This window comes from Lissotriton helveticus, chromosome 5_1 (genome assembly GCF_964261635.1).
Source record: "Lissotriton helveticus chromosome 5_1, aLisHel1.1, whole genome shotgun sequence".
NCBI lineage: Eukaryota > Metazoa > Chordata > Amphibia > Caudata > Salamandridae > Lissotriton > Lissotriton helveticus.
The window spans coordinates 1,507,985,716-1,508,007,346 of NC_136065.1; positions in this window are offsets into that span (position 1 = coordinate 1,507,985,716).

A 21,631-nucleotide genomic window follows, 5' to 3' on the forward strand; every position below is an offset into this window, starting at 1 on the left:
ACCCGGGGATCGCTACATCCTGCATAAGAGTTTTTAACTATTTGGGTCTTATTGCTGTTTAGTTTGTACCCTGAAATTTCACCAAACAACCGTGCCTCTAATTCTATCTCCATGATGGCTAAAGTGGGGTTGGGGGTAACTATTGCCACATCGTCTGCGTATGCTAGTACTTTAAACTGCCTGCCATTTGTGCTTATAGGTGGCATATTAGGGTTCCCTTCCAGCTTACGTAATAAAGGATCCATATAAAGCGCGAAGAGCCGAGGCGACGATGGACAGCCCTGCCTAGTCCCCCTCCTGATGTACACCGATGCAGAAAGACCTTTGTTGATCCTGATCCGAGCTGACGGTTCCCTATATAATGCTTGCACTGCTCGAATATAGCCATCTCCTAATCCATACCATCTCATGACTTCCCACAGGTAGTCCCAAGAGACCCTATCAAACGCCTTTTCTGAGTCTAAAAATAGGGCAGCAATAGGGTCTCCTGGGACTTCGGCGGCATCAAACAGCGTGATGACCTGTCTAATATGTTGGGTAGTGCCCTTACCTGGGATAAACCCATGCTGAATTGTACTAACCATGCCCTCTATAACTTTAGCCAGTCTCTTTGCTAATATCTTGGAGTAGATTTTTGCATCAGAATTCATTAATGTAATAGGTCTATAGAACCCAGGAGCTGTCGAAGGCTTACCTTTTTTTTAAATAACTATTACTTCCGCTCCTCCCCACGAATTAGGAATTGAATGTCCCTTCTGTGCCTGTTCAACCGTATTTAGTAAATCTGCAATCAGCTCCTTCTGGAATACCTTGCAGAATTCCACTGGTATCTGGTCTGGGCCTGCCGCTTTGGCTGAAGGGAGATCCGCTAATGCTGAGGTCACTTCCTCCAAGTTAATTGGGGCATCTAGTGTTGCTTTATCATCCTCTGGTAATTCCAGTGCTAAATTGTAATTAAGATAATCCTCGATCTCCTTGCCACCACCTCCCTCAACTGTGCCATAGAGATCAGCATAAAACTCTCTAAACACCTCTCTGACTCCCTCTGACTCCTCTACCAATGTTCCCTGCCCATCCAGAATTCCCTTGATTTCTCCTGCTGCTGCTTGCTGCCTAGTGCGAATTGCCAGGATATGACCAACCCTCTCGCTTAGTTCAAAGGATTGTTCCTTTTTAGCTAAATATTTAGCTGCCACATTGCTAGCAATGTCCTCTAAAGCATCAGATTTTAGTGTCATAATTGTTAACAATTGTTGCTCCACAAGCATACCTTGTTGAATTAATAAACTGAGATCTTCCTCTGCCCTAGCTAACTTCCTCACAATTTCCTCCACTCTCCTCCTCTCGCTTATGCACTGAGTAGCTAAGCGTCTCACTTCTAACTCCCGCCTTAAATGCGTCCCAGGCATTGCCTACGGATGTACTCCCCCTATTGATTGTCCAGAAGTCTTTTATCCAGTTATTCATGAAGCTGATGTATCCACTGTCCTTCAAAAGAGCTCTTTCGAATGTCCAAATACTTTGTTTTATAGCTACACCCATTAAGTTAATTGAGAGAATCAGGGGGTTATGGTCCGACATAATTCATGGGAGTTTTTCGATTTGAGATCTGGATACTAAAGAATTAGAAATCAGAAAATAGTCTAATCTTACCAGGATCCTATGTGGGGTTGAAAACAAGGTACTACCATCCCTCTGTGGATACAGTTTAGCCCGCCCGGAAAGCTCTCTTCTTTCTACCAGTATAACCTCCCCCTCTTTGGATCTCAGAGTCTGAGGGGCTTTTCATGTTAAAATCGCCGCAGCATATGATCGGCTCCGGCCAACTAGCTAATTCTGTGTCCAAATATTCAAATATATCCGGATCATCCTCTGTGGATCCATAAACCGAAACCAAGGTGAATTTCTCCCCCCTATATACTAGCTCTACTATAACCCACCTCCCCCACAAATCTTCAGCCTTTCTGGTGACTAAACAATCCCTCTCTCTAGCCAAAATCGCTACCCCTCTTGTTTTAGAGCCTTGCTTAGTATGAGCTAATAAAGTAAACCCCAGCGGTTCAAGCAGAAATCCCTTCCCTCCCACGACATGCGTTTCTTGTAAGCATACAAAATCCAGCTTCATTGTTTTCAATAATGCAGAGACCCGAAGTCTTTTCTGTACATCGTTTAGCCCGCAAACATTAATTGTGGCAATACGACAGACATTAGAAAATGGCAAATGGTTGTTCTACTATTTCCACCGGATCTTCATTTAGAAAAAAAACATGTGTGCTGTGCTGCAAGTGCTGTGCGTGCCTTAACTCACCCTCCCCCTCCTCCCCTACCCCCACTCCCCCCTCCACTCCCCCTGCCCCTCCCCCCCTACGGGCAAATAGGTCAGCCATGACCTATATGTGGTCGCTTTTGGAGTGCAGCTGCCGCCTCCTCCTCCCTCCCTTACAAACTAAACACCACAAAGAACAAAGTGAATCCCTTCCTCCTAGACTGTACCATTTATGCACCCTGAGTCCCTGAGCTGAGCCGTTACCTGAAGACTTTTATCCCCTTATCTCACCTGCTCCCTTCCCTGTACCCCAGCACCTCCACCATGTACTCCTGAGCCTTGATCTCTGAAAAAAACATTTTCATCTGCCCTTTGGTGATCAACTTTAGTTTGGCTGGATACAACAAGCAGGCCTCCGACCCCAGGGCCTGTATAGGAGCGATAAGCTGCCTCAATCTCCATCTACGCTCCACCGTAACGTGACAAAAGTTGGGCCTCGCAAAAAAAGACACATTGTTAAAAGAGCGTTTCGCTTCTGGCTTTGCCTTCTCTAGAATTATTTGCCTTAACAAAAAGTTGCCAACGAATATGAGAATAGCTCTAGGTCTCCCTTCTTTATACCCAGCTTGCCCCCCTCTTGATTGTAAAGGGGAAACGATGCGCCCTCTGAATTTCCACCTCCCACTGCCTCTGGAAAAGCCCCCTTCAGTAAGTTCACTACAAATAGTCTGACATCTTGACCTTCAAGTCCCTCTGCGACCCCCAAAAGTCTGACGTTGTTGCAACACTGTCGGTTTTCGTGGTCCTCCAACTTCCACTGCACGTCCTCTGCAACTTTCTGCTGATCTTGCTTAAAAGTGTGGAAACTACAGAAGTCATCCTCCAGCTTCCCTGTCCTTTCTTCAACCTGAGTAACCCTCTCAGCAACCTCATCATACAGTTTGTTAATTTTCCTTAGAGTATTCTGTATCTTCTTTGCTCCTTGTCTCGCCCTCCGGCTTTCCACCCTAGCCTCACTTTGCTTAGTTTTGAGGGTACTGAATAACAAGTCTAAAGAAACTGGTTGGGGTGACACATGTGATGCGAGCTGTGCCCCTGGAGGGAGTGAGGCCCCTTCCGAATTTCAGTATGTCTGCGAGGTGGCTGAATAATCCCACATTAATTTTTTGTATGGATCTGTGGAGCTACCCAAAAGATTAGACTTCTTTCTAGATCTCCTTTTTTTCTATGTACATTTTGGAGCCGTGGAGCTGCTCCCCGTGTCAGTGGACTCTTCTGTGCTCCCCTCGTCAGACCCCAGTGATTCTGAGTCTTCGTTTAGAGAGAAGAAGCGGTCTGGTGAGGTGCCTCCACACTCAGCCCCGCTCTCGTACTGCCCTGCCAAAGTAATTTCCTCGTGAACAGCTACCAAAGCCTGGTTGCTCCCCCAGGTACTCGGAATGCCTTCTCCCCCTACACAGTGCCCCCCTAATGTCCCATCAGATCCTGCGGCATCACCCTGGGTTTTATCTGGCGGGGGATTGCTCTGCAGTTTTAGATTACACACGCTGCCCCTGTCACAGCTTCCAGCAACGCCCTGCTCCGAATTTGTAGTACTCACAGTTCCTGGGCCTTGTAACTGGCCTTGCGCCCCCTTTTCCCGGGGGAGCATCCTCTGGCGAAGTCTCTGATGTTGCCTTCATTCCGCGCTCTGCGCTGTGCCTCGGCTTCTGCTCCACCGTCAGCGTCTGTACTGGTTGCTTAGCAACCGGCGTGCCGGCGTCCTCGAAGACGTTCTCTGAAGTGAGCACCTTTCCGTCGCTCCTTACACTGGCGACTGCATCCTCTGCTCTCTCCGCAGCCATCTCAGCAGGTTTGCTTCCAAAACCTTCTGTTACTGTGGGCTGCCGCATTGCGATCTCCCTTGGCTTCAGTTTGTTCTGTGTGAGCCAGAGGGGGAGCGCTTTCTCGTGGGGCCCGCGGAGTTGGAGCCACCTCATTTCCAGCCCAAGCTTCCCCAATCTTTTTCCCCAGTGTCCTTTTGGAAGAGTTAACAATGTTATTCTTCTGGGCACCAGCGCCGGTCATATTTTTCGGGTTGATTTTATCCTTTACAGTGGAATCCTTCTGTGCTTCAGGGTCTTTTGCTTCATTTCCTTTCGTCGCTCGGGGTGGCATCTTGAAGACAGCTCTGCGGGCCAGTTCGATAAGAAACAAAATCCTCTTGTGGGCACGGCAAAGAATTTCCTCAATATACCAGCCGGTATACTGTCTCCAAAGCCTTCTAACTGAACCACTCGGGCTACTGCTTATGCTCCCGCTAATAAGACCCCAGGGCCTCGGACTCATTACCATCTGAGGGATCACTTTCTATCCATCAAAGCTATGGATGGGAGGAGGAGAGAGATGCGACTTCTCACTACAACCCGTCAGCTGCCATCTTGCCCCCGAAAAACGGACACCAATGATGTAACTGCACCACACACCATCTGTGTGACAGCTCACAACTAATGCATGAATTTCACAGCCTTGCCAAACGTGAAGCTACGTATCTTGGGACATATGTTAAGACACGCAGGTACGGTGAGGGTAAATGTCCTGGTTGAACGTTGGCCAGTTTGCTCCCCCCTTATCATGCCACATATGTGACTAAATTACAGAAGCCTGATGGCACTGAGGTCACGGATGGTCCTACCATACTAGTAGATTTCACGCACTACTATAAAACACTTTTCAATGCTTGCCCAGGTGGAGACGAGGATGCACTAGCTGATTATCTATCTGAAATCGCTATGATCTAACTCGAAGCTGTTCAGCAACAATTTCTTGCCTCCTCTATTATGTGTGAGGAACTCATGCAAGCTATTGATGACTTGAGTGGCTCTAAGTTTTCGGGTTTAGATTGGTTCACTGGGGACTTTTATGACGCTTATAAGCCCCTTTTGGTGCCACATTTATTGGAAGTGTATGCGGAATCACTTGACCACAGCTTCCTCCCACCCAAGCTATGGTAAGCTGTCATCACATTATCACTGCAGTCGGATTTTATACCACACCTCTCCACTTCCATTAATTTATTCACCCTTTTCGCTGTGATCGAACAAATTTCCCCCACCATACCTTTGACAATTTTCCTGTTAGAAGCCGAAAAGGCATTGGATTCACTCAAATGGTCTTTTCTCCATGCTACTTTAGCTAAATTGGCCATCCCTAATGGTTTTCATAATTTGATTTGCTTGGTATATTGTGACCCTATGGATCGACTACGACTTTATGGTACCTAAAGGAGAGCCATTTGCATAGGAGCCTCAGGTTCCCATGGGGGACATCATCAGCTTTCCTTTATGTGGATGATATTATGCCTTTTGTTCTTGAATCTTCTGTAAATCTGCCTCCGCTTGTTTGTGAGGTGCAGTGTTTCGGCGTTTTTCCCAGCTTATGTATTAATTGGAGTAAATCTGAACTATCTCCCCTTACCAATGCCACTGTGCCTTGCAAACTTGAGTTTCCCCTGCAGTGGTGCCCAGACTCCACCAAATATTTAGGCATTCAAGTTCATAGAGACCACTCCGAGGTGGTACATCGCAATTATGTACCCGCCTTGTGTAAACTTGAGACACAAGCCGAAAAATTGATAAAGCTCCCATTGAGTATGGCTGGGTGGATAATCTTTAGAAAAATGGTTATACTGCCTCGCTTTTTATAATTTTTTTTTAAATATTCACATTAATCTTACTAACAGTTTTTTCACCTCCTTCTGCAGTCTATTCATTTGATTAATATGGGCCGATTCCCGCCCCTGCATTTGTTGGGAGGTCCTTATGCTTTGTGGTGTATTTACTATGGGTACTGTATCGATCCCCCTGTTTCTGACCCTTGTCTGGCTAATAATTAACTAGCAGCCATTCAACTGCACAGAAATCCATTATCTGATTAGCCACACAACGGCAAAGAAGCCCGTTATCTGATTAGGTCATAGCGCATGCCATCTCATTAGGCAAGCACTATTCCTCCAGCCCCCTAATAGGCATACGGTGTTCTCAAAACAAATCAAACCTACCACGACCTGGGAAATCCCCACAGCCATTGTTTTAATTTAGCCGAGAACTTCAGTAAAGAATGTGCGAACGACCAGTTCGTATGACATCCTTATTGACGTATTTATGTCCATCCTTACGTCAATCCCGGCACCTTTCAGGTATAAATAATACCAACATTGCCTTAAGCAAACACACGAGGTGGTGACAAGATTGGAGCAGAGAGACTTGCCGAGGAGCCCAGCTGACAGCGAAGCCCACAGACGCTGCCCCTCCTTTCTGACGCGCTGAGAGAGAGAGACGCTGCCTTTTCTCCTGCCGAGAAATCCAGCTCCGGCGCTTCCAAGCAGCCTTCGCAGGCAGCTGGAATATCAAGACCTGAGATAGAGATACCAGCCCTCCAGCCTTCTAAACTCCCAGGTACTAAACTGAATCATCCTTTGTAGAGAATTCTTGAAGCAGACTCTTGGCAAAGCAAACTTAACTTAAACTGCTACTTATCTACTCCCGCCACGTATTAGGCTTAGGTCAGGTACATTGGGGTAGGCGTAGTTAGAAGCACCAGTTGAGTACGATTAGTCAATGTATATATGTATGTATCTATTTTATCCATTTTAAGTACCATATGGCTAAGAAACCATATCAATGCTTTTACAGTATTATTTTATAATTCTGTTATTACTGTATGCACTTTACTTAACAATAAGTATTGCAATATTAGCGATTCATTTCTCTTGTATGAGAAAAGAGACTGATCAATAAATAACATCTTTTATTGAACACGCCCGTCTCTTCCTTTTCTCTACAATCTGGTGAAACTAAGAATGCACTGAACTGACTGAGTAAAATAAGTTGTCTTTTGTTTTCACACGACTCTAGAGATACACTCTTGATTAGGAGAGAGCAAAGTTGTCATGTTCTATGGTTGTCAGAAACTAAATCCCTTCTTGTCTATTCGAGAAAGTTTCTAGTGAACTCTGAGCTAGCTGGCACACACATAACTTTAAGTCTGATATCGACAATAGAAGACCTAGTTAACCTCTGTCCTACGTCTATACTATTGAAGATATTATTCCAATGCGCAGAGCCTATTGGGATGATAGGAACTACACTACATGGCGCCCAACGTGTTTGGATGGGCGATAAATCTAACGTAAGACATTAGAGTAACTCAGTCGTGCTTTTTCACACAGACCCCTTTTCCCCATAATACTCCAAAGACGTCTGGAGTGGGTGAAAGGTTAAATCCGCCAAACCTAGTAGGAGGAGACTTCTATGTATGGTTCTTGGTTTATTCAACGTTGAAGGATACACTGTTCCAAAATATTGTGCATCTAATCTTTGTTTCCATAGAAACCTGATATGCAAATAAATAAAATAACCTTCTTGACATTAGAATGTCACTAAAAGAAGAAGAAAGGGAGACAGTTAGAATAGCAGCTGAACTCCTAGCAGCTGACAATACTCTGCTACAGCAAGACCCGGAGGCAATACTCATCCCGGTCAACATAAGAAAATCTATAACTTTAAAACTTATAGAAAATGGGCTGACACCGAGAGGTGGTACAGTCATATTCGTAATCGAGGCACACGAATATCGGCAGACAGAGGTATTCTATTCATGGATAAACTTTCCAGCAGCAAACGCTGTAACAAAGAACTTCCACTATTACAAAATAGAGGAACCTCCGAATGAGTACACTCCTTTCGAGGAGGTGGAAATACCACTCAAATACCAAGAGCACCTGCTCTGGTTTAATGGCGCCCTAAAACATAATAATCACATCACCAGGCTCGGTCCACTAGGTAGACCAGGAGCAACGTGGCCGGTCCTATCCGAATACACACCACATCCAGACATTGAAGAAATGTCTGCACCAGAACTTTTAGCACAGCTAAAACAACTGATTAAAATACATAGACAATTAGTCCAATATGTAATGCGGACTTCAACAGTCCAACCAGCTATTAAAATTCCACAGCTGATCCCTCACCAGGGGAACACAAATAAAATTACACCACAGAACATACAGTCCTGTCTAGGTAAAGTACCCGCAAAACGGGAACAAATTCCATTCTGGTTAGCACAAAAAATCACTCAAATAGAGGCGGTATTTCCAGATACCACCCCGGTTGAGAAACACAGGATCCTGACTATCTGTCTTCCAATGGGAATCGCACCACATGTGGAGGACTGTGACACTTGGGGTACAGTCTTTGCTTCCATTTACACAAAAACACATGGTGTTCCATCCATGTCAGTAATACCAGATGTGCTAAAACAAATTCAAGATGAATACGGTCCAGAACCTGCTTTAACTCTTGGTATGAAATTACTAAAAGACTTCAAGCAGGTCTCGGCAATATCATTAGCCAATATAAATGGAGAAGCAGCAAATGTGGCGATCCGCCAGAGGTTGAAAGAGACAGATATAGCAGACCAACCATTTGAAATTGCCAGAATCATAGAAAAATCCTATGAAGAACTAGGAAGAGATAGTTTGGGTGGAAAACCGGTGAAACCCCAACTTATTGAAAAACCTGAAAAAAAATTTATTAAAAATAATCTGAACACTCAAAAAAAGAGCTGGGATGGAAATAAACAATCCACTCCTAAAGAAAAAGATTCCAGTCCAGAGGAAGGTCTCCTCGGCGGAGAGAAAGATCTCCAGACCAAGGACACAAGTCTCCCCAAAGGGAGCCCTCTGAGAAAAAATACAACCTTAGAAATAGGGATAATCTGAAAAAACCTGATAGATATCAAGATATTGATACACGTCCATCTCAATCTTTTCAGACTTCCTCGCAGAAATCGGAAAGAAGAGGACGATCAGAACACAGGGAAGAGCACGTCAAGTCCAAAGACAAGGAACCTGCTCATCAAAATAAAAAATTACAGTTTCCAAAAAAGAAGGTAGCCAGTATTAAAGTAATCAACCATGCCGAGAATACTGAGGACACAGCTGAAAAACTGAGAATGGGCTCAGACAATGCTAGACAGCGCAGCAGAAGTGAGCATAGCTCGCAAGATCCTTATGAATCATCTGGAGACAGTGGACACGAATGAATACATTCAGGTGGAAACTGCAGATACCAGAGTTAGCAAACCTCATAAAATATATGAAATAACATTGCGTATAGAGGGGGATAAGAATAGGAAAATAAGGGGTCTTTTTTGGGATAATCTCTCCAAGGGCTATGACATCCTTCTAGCTGAAAGAGACTGGCCACCAGAGTTTGTCAGGGAGTGCCCTCACGGCGAAGAAATAATTATGCCTGCCTTCTCAAATCATATTCCAATTCATAAAAAATATACACTTGCAAGAAAGTGGGCAGTAGCCCAAGCTCCTGCATTATATAAAAACCATGTGGGATGGGATGAGGACTCTCCTCCTCATAAAATCCAGTTAAAATCACAACCTACTGCACAACGGCAGTACCCAATTAAGCAAGAAGCTAAAAAACGGGTAAAAGAGATCCTAGATCAACTTGAATACCAGGGGGTGATTGAAACTTGCACCTCACAAATGAATAATCCTTTGTTTCCTGTTTCCAAACCAGACAATTCATATCGTCTTGTTTTGGACTACAGACACCTTAACTCATGTTGCAAAACCTTTGCAGTACAAAACTCACATAGTGCTGCACTAATGAATAACATAGTGCGCAAAAAATACAAAACAACATTAGACATCTCTAATGGATTCTTCTGTCAAAATATAGCACCAGAGAGCAGATATTTGACCGCGTTCTCAATAAATGGCGCGCAAAAAAAATTCTGTCGTTTGCCCCAGGGGTTCAAGAACAGGCCAGGATTATTCTCAGCAAGAGTAACAGAGTTACTACAAATATATGATGATGAGGCATTATCTTATGTCGATGACATCTATCTAACAGATGATGACTTGGATACTCACTTGAAGAGAGTGAACACCATAATACTTGGGTTCGCAGCAGAGGGTTACAAATTCAACCTTAAAAAGTCAAGAATTGCCCATCTAACTGTCCTGTTTTTAGGATATAAACTATCAAGTGAAGGCAAAAGCCTGGCTGACAATTTCCTAGAGAAATGTGCTGTAATCCAAGCACCTAGAACACTAAAAAACTTACAATCAATTTTAGGTTTCCTAAATTTCTGAAGAACTTACATTATAAATTATGCAGAGAGAGTTAAACCTCTCTATGACCTTATAAAACCAGATTTTAAAAGAATCAATTGGACTCAAAAACACACAGAAATTTTGAGATCTTTACAAACAGATATGTTAGTTAAAACAAAATTACAAACACGTGACAACACACGCAACCTTGTGATTCGAGTCATCCCAGGAGATGCGGATTCACATACCTGACCTCTAATGAAGGAGAGAAGGTACCAATTGCATACAAATCACATTTGTACACAGAAGCTGAAAAAAGGTTCAGCATTAAGGAAAACATTGTTCATGCAGTTCAAACAGCTGTAGCAAAAGAAAAATACCAAGCAGACGGTAGACAGGTTACAGTCAGAACAGCAGAATCAGCTTTTGAGGCATTAACAACACCATGTAATTTACCAACAACTGCACTGAATCCAGAATGGATACAATGGGTAAATTCTGTTGCTACAGACAAAGTAAAATACTATTTTGACCCGGAAATGAAAGAATTAAATTGTCTAGAATATGAGAGAGAATACCCTCTGCCAATCAACATTCTGCCGTTACGACAGTACGCCTGTGTAATATATACAGACGGTCATGCTCAACCCTCAGTTTGGGGAGAGCTGGCTTACAACGCCACATGCGAAATTGTAAAAGAAGTGTGGCGCGGAGGTAAATTAAGACCTCTACTTACAAAAACACACTCAGTGGAAAATAATTCAGAACAACAAACTGAAATAATAGCGTTAAAAATGGCGCTAGATAATGCCGATCGCGAATTCCCGACACTTATAGTGTGCGATTCGTATTACTGCGTCAAATCATACAATAACGATTTACAGAAATGGATTCAAAACGGTTACAAAGATGACACAGGTGCAACAATAAAGCATAAAATGCTTTGGGAACAAGTAGTTCTTTTGCAAAAGGAACTACTAAAGACTCACGTGATACATACACTGAGTCATCAGCGTGATGGCGTTCACGTTGCAGGGAATTCATTGGCTGAGACAGCCACAGCGGTAGCAACTAAATCGGCTTCCGTAGCTACAAAAAAGCGTGCAGTAAAATACATTGACGGTGAAACTGTGCTGGCAGTAAAAACGTCATCAAAAGGCGACTGCTCTGCACTACCGATCAATTATCCACTCAATTATACATACATAATCGATGCAAACTGCGTTCCTTTTGCTCGAATCCCTGGAGTGGGGAATAGACTAATTCCAAACATGAACAGGAGAGGCTTGTTAATAGCAGACGCACATATGGGTGAGGGTCTCAGACACCTTAAGCTAAAAGATTCTCTGGAAGAATTACAATCAGTGTACTGGTGGCCAGGCATGAGCCTGCATCATCACATTTTTGTAAAAAACTGCCCAGACTGCAATAGAGATCGCAGTGGCGAGAGAAACGGTTTAATATCTTGGCGTTTCACTCCAGAATGTATCAAATCATCAAAAAAATAAAACCCAGTATGAATAATGCGTCACATTAACATGTAAAGACTATTTTCACTTATAATGTAGGCCCCAACTTTCGGCTGACGTCGGAACTGTTATACAAAGATTTGCGAGTCTAGAATGGCATATACGCTAGAAGCATGTTATGTTCTGACCAAAATCTTTCCTTTAGCTCTAAAAACAGCTTATGGGGGGTGCCTGGCCAGAATTAACATTGCATTGCGGGACTCTTCTCACTTCCTTCCTGAGGGAAACGGGATGGTGTAAAGAAAAAACCAAGGCATAAAGCAATCTATAACAGCAAAGATATTAGGTTCGGGAGCTGGGTGGGTCAAACATTTAATAAGTGTCCAACGTAGTCTAAATAACCTGCCAAGAAATTCTCTGAAAGGACTCAGTCCGTACGAACTATTGTTTGGGACTACAATGTTAATCCAGGACTTAGATAGTCAGACTTCAGTGGTTAAAGAAAAATGCTTTGATATCAAAGATCGCTTGGCTATTTTACAGGACTTAAATGAAACAAGAAAAGACCTGAGCAACATAAAGTTGAAACAACAGCCAGCAACCACTGAAGAAAAACCACCTGTCCCTGCAAGGCCTGTCTGGATTCCAAAAGTCGGGGATCTGGTCAGAGAAAAGATCGCGGTAAAGAAGGAATTTGGGCCTTCTTACAGAAAAGCAGTTCCTGTCTTGTCTATCAACGGGACAAGATCAGTAGTACTACCGCCCCTTGCTGGTAAAAAGGAGAACCGAGTCATATCCATCGACCTGGTTAAACCACAATCATGTGTCCGATAACAAATAGTAGGCCAAGTGGACTCCCAAGAAGTAGCAGAACACCAAAGTTTGCTACATCCACAGAGGTTCAATCTGAAAGACTGATCACATTTGGAAAATCTACAGTGAAACAACAAGGACTATGCAACAAAGCAATGGAACTTGAACCTCTTAAAACCCAAATCAAAGCTTTTCATCAAGAAACAACAACCTACGATGATGTAACTACAGAGTCTTCTATTGAAACAAAGCAAAAGCCAAAAACAAGAAGTAATCCAGAAGCAATTGGAACAATTGACAGAACGGCATCCGGCTACTTCATCAACTTCGATGATTCTTCAGAAGAACAAAGCGAACCAGAAGTACAGCCATCAACAAAAACTTTTAAAGACAAAGCAAAGGAACTTTTTCATCAACTAAAGAGAACCTATCTGACTTCTCCATGGATTGAAATTTGGGTGACATTAGGTGCATTTATCCTCATACTTTGGCTCATCATGGTACTATGCTTGGGACATTTCATTGAGGGAAAATATGCTAAAATGGACACAGCAAGCCAGAAAATCAACTTGGTCCTTAAACCACACACATCTTCACACGTCAAGAAAAGAGAACTTTCTTCAGTTAACTTCACAGCCAATCCTATACCAGGCGGTGTCGCATGGGACAATACTGATTATGAAATATATGGCCCGGTTGAAATCCTGAAGTATCCATACCAATTTAAGATCTCGTTAAGTGATTTTGTAAAACCAAGCACATTTGCTGATGATTGGGACTTTGAAAGTATTAATGATATGATGTCTGACCTAGTAATGTCTGCTAAGTTTACAGAACATGATTATTTGCAGGGTTTGTCTAATTATGATCAAATGTTCTGCTATAACCACTATGGTAACCATTATCTCCATAAATCTGCACAACCTAGAAATGTTTTAAATTATAACCAATGGGAACATTGTGCTACTCCACCAAAGGGTAGTTCCAAAACATTTTTTGATAAATATTCATACTTTTCAGGGTTTAATACAAGTAATGCAGAAACATTTTATTTCAAATTGTCAAATAAGACAGGTATGAAGACCATGCTTACAAACACAAAATTGATATATTCAGATTCATTTTTTGAGCAAATGAATACATTTGGTTTTGATTTCTGGAACAGTAACATTGAAACAAAAACTGTTTGGGGTACAAAAGATTGGCAAGTACAAGGTATAGAATCATTGTTCAGAGCCTGCATGATCCCAGAACAAATTATATTTTTGAATGACACCATTCAACAAAATACCTGTCTTGGCTTAGCCAAAATCAAAGACTTAAACAAACCGTCTATTCCAAAGCCAACAACGAACAGTAATAACTCTATAGATGTTGAGATAGACGTGAACCATATTTTAAACCAAAACAGAACACATCCTGATTGGAAACAATGGTTGATCTGGCCGACAGACACAAATAACTGTCAAGACAGATTCCTGAACAAAATACAGGGGTTCAAATTGACCAGGCCAGACCCTAGATATTCCCAAAGACAACATCCAGGGATAGTAACTACTTACAGTGTGGGCAAGCTCTGCCTTCAATGGCTACAAACATCCACACTGGCAGAAATTAAGCAACACCTAACTTTACTTCAAGAAGGTGCTGACTTGCGTGATTTCATTATGGGACCACGCAAACAGCGTCAAAAACGTTTCATAGCGGCCTCTATATATGCAGCTTACAATGAAGTTTGGAAAGTAACTCAAATTGAGACAGCAGAAAAATACGGGAAATTGACCGTATTAATTTGGAAAAATCACTTTCTGTTGTGGACAATGGGTTAATGACTCTGTCCTCCAGAATATATTCACTGGACAGTATTGTGTCTTCAGCAATCGATATAATATCGCAAGACTTACTGATGTTACAACACGGTCAATCGCAATTGCGTTCTATTGTACAACTTGGCTGGACGTTACAAAATCTGCGTTCAGGCTATGTGCCTTGGCGTTTAATCAACACAACGTCACTATTTAATATCTTTAACCTTACTGATAAACAAATCAGTTTGGCACAGAAGGGTGCTGACTATACAATTCTGAGCATTGAAAAACTTGAGAGATTACCATTGACAATGTCAGAACGACCTGTCATTGAATGGATAATACATGGGATAATAAATATTCCGATAACAACTTTCCAGTTTCAATACTGCCAAAAATATATACAGGCAGGCCAGTATGAAAGGTTGGGTAAAGGATACATTAAGTCAACATGGAACTTGCCCTATACACACGCTTGTGTTAGTAATAAAGGACAAAGTGTGTTCCTTAGTGGCAATAATTGTGAAAGGTCACTAAGCGGTACACTTCTGTGTCAGGATATTAGTTTGCATGGAGCATGTGAAGGGAACTCAAATAACCTTTCATGTCACCAGCTAGGCACACCTGCAACACAAATAGAACCATTCTTTAAGAGACTCTCGAACGGGAGTTACATTCTAATTGTAGATCGCAGATTTTGCAGTCTGCTGCCCGGAAAACCTTATCTCATAACCGTGACTACGAAGGTCATGTGCTGTGAACGAGTATTGTTCCCGAACGATGCCCGAGACAGGGAGGCAAGGTGTGGCCGAGTTTGAAGATTTCTTCTATTCGAATTGATACTTTAAGCAGAATGAAGACAGTGCTCCTACAGACGCCAACCATGTTAACGTCATCAAAAGAAACGTATGATCTCCAAGTTGCAAGGACAACGGCTGAGATTCATTCACTGTTATCAACCAATTCCCCCATACATTTCGCAGAAATACTGAGCGAAATCTTAAATATTTCTGATACAAGCGGAATCGCGAGTGTATTTAAGACAGTGTTTTCGGGAGCTTTAACCCCATTCAAAGCCATCCTGGGTATTTTTCCTGATTTTGTCCATTCCATCTTTGCGGACTTCCTCTCCTTTTGGGACTAGTGGCAGGCATCCTATTTTTGATCCTGTTACTTCGCTATGGCAAACCACGTCACAGACAAGACACCAGCGATAATGGAAGAAACAATCCGAGCTATTGGCTACCGGGACCGCATAACTAAAGTCCTTGGACTAGCACGGCTACGAGATTTGAACATGACTTGGTTTCTTTCATTCAGACCGATGTGGCAAAGTTGTGTTATGCCTGTATTAAGGTGCTTGCTATGCGGCGAAGAATGCGTGTTGGACACCTGTCTGACACTACAATCGGATGTGCCAATGGACGCAGAGACTTTGTTGGGTCCGGTAACGGCTCATGCATTGTGCTGTCCTCAGCGGCTACCAATCCTGATGACGGCATTCGTGGAGACTTCACCACTACGATTGAAGAGTTGTGAAGTACAAGATGAAAGCAGCATCGATCAGGTACAACCTTCTGTCAGCTATGCTGATCGAAACATCTATGAAGGCAATCATGCTCATGAATGCATGTTACAAAATTTATCCGAGTTAGTGGAACTTTCACAAGAAGCAGTTGACAGTTTTTTCGAAAGTCTCAACAATATGATGTTTTCACAAGAGCAGAAAGAATGACTTTGAACAAACTAGCACACGGCGTTCCCTACACCCTGTATTTGGCCTTCAACTTTGAAAATAAAGCAAAAAGAAATTTTCTCACCAGTTTTTACAGAGAGCGAGACATTTTTTCCCCTTCCATTCCAAAATATTTACGATTTTTTTGGGACACTTATCTTCTGCTTAAAGTAAAACTATTCTTAGAGAACAAAATTTCTATCTTTAGCTACTCAAGAGACATTAGCTACCCTCTAGCATGTTCACGAGTATTATGATTTTTGTGATGAGATGGTCTGGACTTTTTTCTTCTGTATTAAGAGCCATTTCATGTTTAATTTCCGCATTTTCATTCATGCTGATTTCAAAATATGCGTTTAGATTTAGCATTATTATACTGCTTGAAGTGCATATAGTGACTATACTCATCTTTTCGTATATTTCCCATTTGCAATTACAAAATGCATTTGATTGTATTTTGGGGTGGTTCGGTATACACATGCACTACTAGTATGTTTACTATGCCTAGACTTGTAAATATGGACATAGATTACGTGGAGTGGGTGTGGTGTATTTACTATGGGTACTGTATCGATCCCCCTGTTTCTGACCCTTGTCTGGTTAATAATTAACTAGCAGCCATTCAACTGCACAGAAATCCGTTATCTGATTAGCCACACAACGGCACAGAAGCCCGTTATCTGATTAGGTCATAGCGCATGCCATCTCATTAGGCAAGCACTATTCCTCCAGCCCCCTAATAGGCATACGGTGTTCTCAAAACAAATCAAACCTACCACGACCTGGGAAATCCCCACAGCCATTGTTTTGATTTAGCCGAGAACTTCAGTAAAGAATGTGCGAACGACCAGTTCGTATGACATCCTTATTGACGTATTTATGTCCATCCTTACGTCAATCCCGGCACCTTTCAGGTATAAATAATACCGACATTGCCTTAAGCAAACACACGAGGTGGTGACAAGATTGGAGCAGCGAGACTTGCCGAGGAGCCCAGCTGACAGCGAAGCCCACAGACACTGCCCCTCCTTTCTGACGCGCTGAGAGAGAGAGACGCTGCTTTTTCTCCTGCCGAGAAATCCAGCTCCGGCGCTTCCAAGCAGCCCTCGCAGGCAGCTGGAATATCAAGACCTGAGATAGAGATACCAGCCCTCCAGCCTTCTAAACTCCCAGGTACTAAACTGAATCATCCTTTGTAGAGAATTCTTGAAGCAGACTCTTGGCAAAGCAAACTTAACTTAAACTGCTACTTATCTACTCCCGCCACGTATTAGGCTTAGGTCAGGTACATTGGGGTAGGCGTAGTTAGAAGCACCAGTTGAGTATGATTAGTCAATGTATATATGTATGTATCTATTTTACCCATTTTAAGTACCATATGGCTAAGAAACCATATCAATGCTTTTACAGTATTATTTTATAATTCTGTTATTACTGTATGCACTTTACTTAACAATAAGTATTGCAATAATAGCGATTCATTTCTCTTGTATGAGAAAAGAGACTGATCAATAAATAACATCTTTTATTGAACACGCCCGTCTCTTCCTTTTCTCTACAATCTGGTGAAACTAAGAATGCACTGAACTGACTGAGTAAAATAAGTTGTCTTTTGTTTTCACACGACTCTAGAGATACACTCTTGATTAGGGGAGAGCAAAGTTGTCATGTTCTATGGTTGTCAGAAACTAAATCCCTTCTTGTCTATTCGAGAAAGTTTCTAGTGAACTCTGAGCTAGCTGACACACACATAACTTTAAGTCTAATATCGACAATAGAAGACCTAGTTAACCTCTGTCCTACGTCTATACTATTGAAGATATTATTCCAATGCGCAGAGCCTATTGGGATGATAGGAACTATACTACAGCTTCCTTATGAACCCGGCGGATTAGGAGTCCCAGATTTTCAGCTTTGTTTCTACATAGCCCAGGCCCAATATCTTGACTACTGTTATCATCCTGATGCCTGTCTACCTTTCCTAAAACCCACAGGAACCCACTTAATACACTTATCTATGTCCACAAACTGATTTCAGGTATTCACTGCCATAAAATATTATATTATAAGAACCTCCACAGGGCTTTTTCTACCCCTGACACTTTTGCGAAATGTTTCCCTACTACACTTCATTGCTGCCCCAAGTGTCAGGAGGACAATGCAGACATTTTCACCTGACATGGACCTATGGGCTGATGACCTCCTTTTGGAGTGATATCTACTCCATTTTATCTTAATGGTTGGGAAATCTCTTTCAACTGACCCCCTTAGAGCCTTATTGGGGTACGTTAAACCATTGCCATTAGGGTTATGTTGTTACACTGCCATTGCTTTATTACTTGCCAAAAGCCAATCTTACTTCACTGGGAGTGGCCTGGTTGAAAGACATGTCTTGTTGTAATACTACTTCTAAGATATAGTGGGCCAGATGTAGGAAGCCTAATTCCGGTCGGTAACGGACGAAATTACCGAATTTCGGCCGTTACCGACCGGAATTAGGCTTTTCATATGTAGGTGGCCAAATTGTAGGATTCGGTAAGGAATCGGTAAACTACCAAATTCGTAACATACCGATTCGTTAAATTACCGAATCCTTTTTGTAGAGAGCACTCAAGTGAGTGCTTTTTACATTTAAGGATTCGTTATTTACCACCAACTATTAGTTGGTGGTAAATTCCAAATGCCTTTTAAAAAGCAATTTTGTGCTTTTTATTCAGTGCCATGTGGCAGACATACATGCCTTTAGGGCATGTATGTGTGCCACATGTGCACCCATGCACTATTCAGGGGTGCAACAGGGTGTCAATGTCACACCGTGCCACCCTTGAAAGGGTTACCCCTATTAACGATTCGGTATTTACCGATTCGGTATTTACCGAATCGGTAAATACCGAATCGGTAATTCCCATCCATTCCTATGGGCCTCCAGGCCCATAGGATTGAATGGGAATTACTGCATCGGTATTTACCGATTCGGTAAATACCGAATCAGTAAATACCGATTCTTAATTACCGAATCTTACGGATTCAGGATTGTTACGGAAAAATTATCTACATCCCATTTACCTATTCTTAAATACCGAATCTGTAAAATTCGGTATTTAAGAATAGGTAAATTGAGATTAGCTACATCTGGCCCATACTTCGTTACACTGGCAAATACATCTAGGCCCAAAGACATTTGGCAACTATTGCATAACTATTTGTTATCTACTGATTGCCCTTCAGATGACAAAATGACAGGCTAAATGTTTTATCATTTAACAAACGCTTTTCACTAAATTTTTCGGTACTGCTTGATGATTTTTAATAGGTTGCCATGTCATTACATGTATGTATTTATTATTATATTTCTTCATACTTGCTCTGTATCTCCTATTTCTCATATTTTGTCAGGCCTTTTCCTGCTTTGCTATTCTCCCTGCAATTGGAGATGTATTGGCCACTTATGGGAATGCCATTTCATTTTTCTTTTTTTTCTGGTTTATTTTATGTATTGCTGTTTGATAAATCATAAATAGATGTAAAAAAAACGTACTGTACCACAACAGGCACAACTTCAGCAACCCCTGTCAGTCCCTAGTAAATGGTATCTAGGTCATTAGGACTGAAGAGGGTCCACTAGGGCTGCAGCACAAATTGTGCCACTCTAGGTACCCCTCACCAAGATCACACACACTGCCATTGCCGGCTGCATGTCTTGGTGCAGATCAAACTGAAGAGTTGATATGGCACACATCTCTGTGTGCCATGTCCACAGACACTGCATGAGATATAGGTAAGTCACCCCTATTGCAGGCCTCACAGCCCTAAGGCAGGGTGCAGTATGTCACGTGTGGTCATATCTGCCTCAGCAGATATCACCCTACAATATCTAAGTCAATTCTTGGATATTGTAAGTTGGCAGGGAAACAATAGAGAGTACATGGGCTGGACTCCCATCATTATGAGTTCCCCAGCACCATGATGGCTTCACTGTACCCAGGGATGCTTGATACCGAACATCTTGTGGATTTATTGATAAATGCACACACCTTAGAGGTGCCCCCTGAAAACCTACCAAACACTGGTGGGGACTCGGACTAGGCTTAGCCAGCCTGCCACCACCAGATATGTTTCTGACATCATTGGGTGAGAGCCTGCACTCTCAGAGGCCAGCAACAAGGCCTGCTCTGGGCAGAGGTGCTTCACCCCTCCCCCAGGCCAGAATGGCCTTCCAAGGTGGGAAGCTTCAAAGGCAATGCCACCTTTGACATTCAACCCAGGCATCTTCAGTTAGTGGAAGGTGCCAACCCCCCTGTCATGCACCACTTTTGGCGGGAGGACAGGCGGGAACATTATGTAGATTAGGTGGTAGGCCCGCATTCAGCTAGCATTACCCTTAAGATGGGGCAGGTGATGTGGACCTCACTTTTCGAATGTATCCATCTTGGGATGGAGAGAATTAGCCCATCAGGGTCAGGGTTGGGCCCCTTCCGACAGGAAGTTGTCACATGAGGGTGAAGGCACCCTAAAGGTAGGTCACCCATTGACCTGTCACCTTTAACACCCCTAAATGTAGTATTTAGGTGGCATCCGAGGCCCGAAACTTTAGATTTGACGGACCTAAGAAGACAATGGACAAAGAAGAACTGCTGACCCAAGAACAGAGTGCCTGCTGCAGAATGTTTGGTGCAAAACCCTCTCTGCTGTCTCAAGGACTCGACCATCATAACTTGCTGTTTCGTCCTGCTGCTGTGGGGCCTCCAAGAACCCTGGAGCACCTACAGCCCTTCGCCAATTGCCAAAGAACTCCCTTTGGAGTAGATGAACTACTTCCCTGCAGTTCGTAGGCAGCAAACCAGAAGAGTGTGGTTTACCGACTTGCTGCTCCCCCACAACTCCGATGCAGATCCCAAGCAGGAAGAGTAAACCAGCTCCAGAAGGTTAGGCCTATCCCCCCACCAGTTAGAGGACACCAGGATCTACCTGAGCCATGCCGTAGCAATACCCAAGGTACCAGACCCCATACAACCGCCACCAAGACGAAGAGTCCAATCCGGACTCCAACTGACCAGAAAGCAATCACCCATTGGTGGATGTCGGGACTTCTTAGACCCACTTCGGGAGTGGCCCAGCTGTCCGGAAATCATCCCTACTACCTCTGCGCCCCTGACTGCAATGACCATCTTGACATGCAGAGGCCAGCTGACTGAACTACTGTGCACCCAGCCCGCCCGGCCTGGATGCCGAAGAACCAGCTGTGCTCCCATGGTCCTGAGGCTCTTGTGACTCGATCTCTCATTTGGGTTCCCCCGGACTAATGTGCAGCCTGTTTTGAGGTGGACCCCTTATCCATAGTGCACCAGCTACCAACTACCCCAGCATCCTGCTCCCTGCCCAATCTGGGATGCTCCTGATGATCCGCTGTTTGAACACTGGACC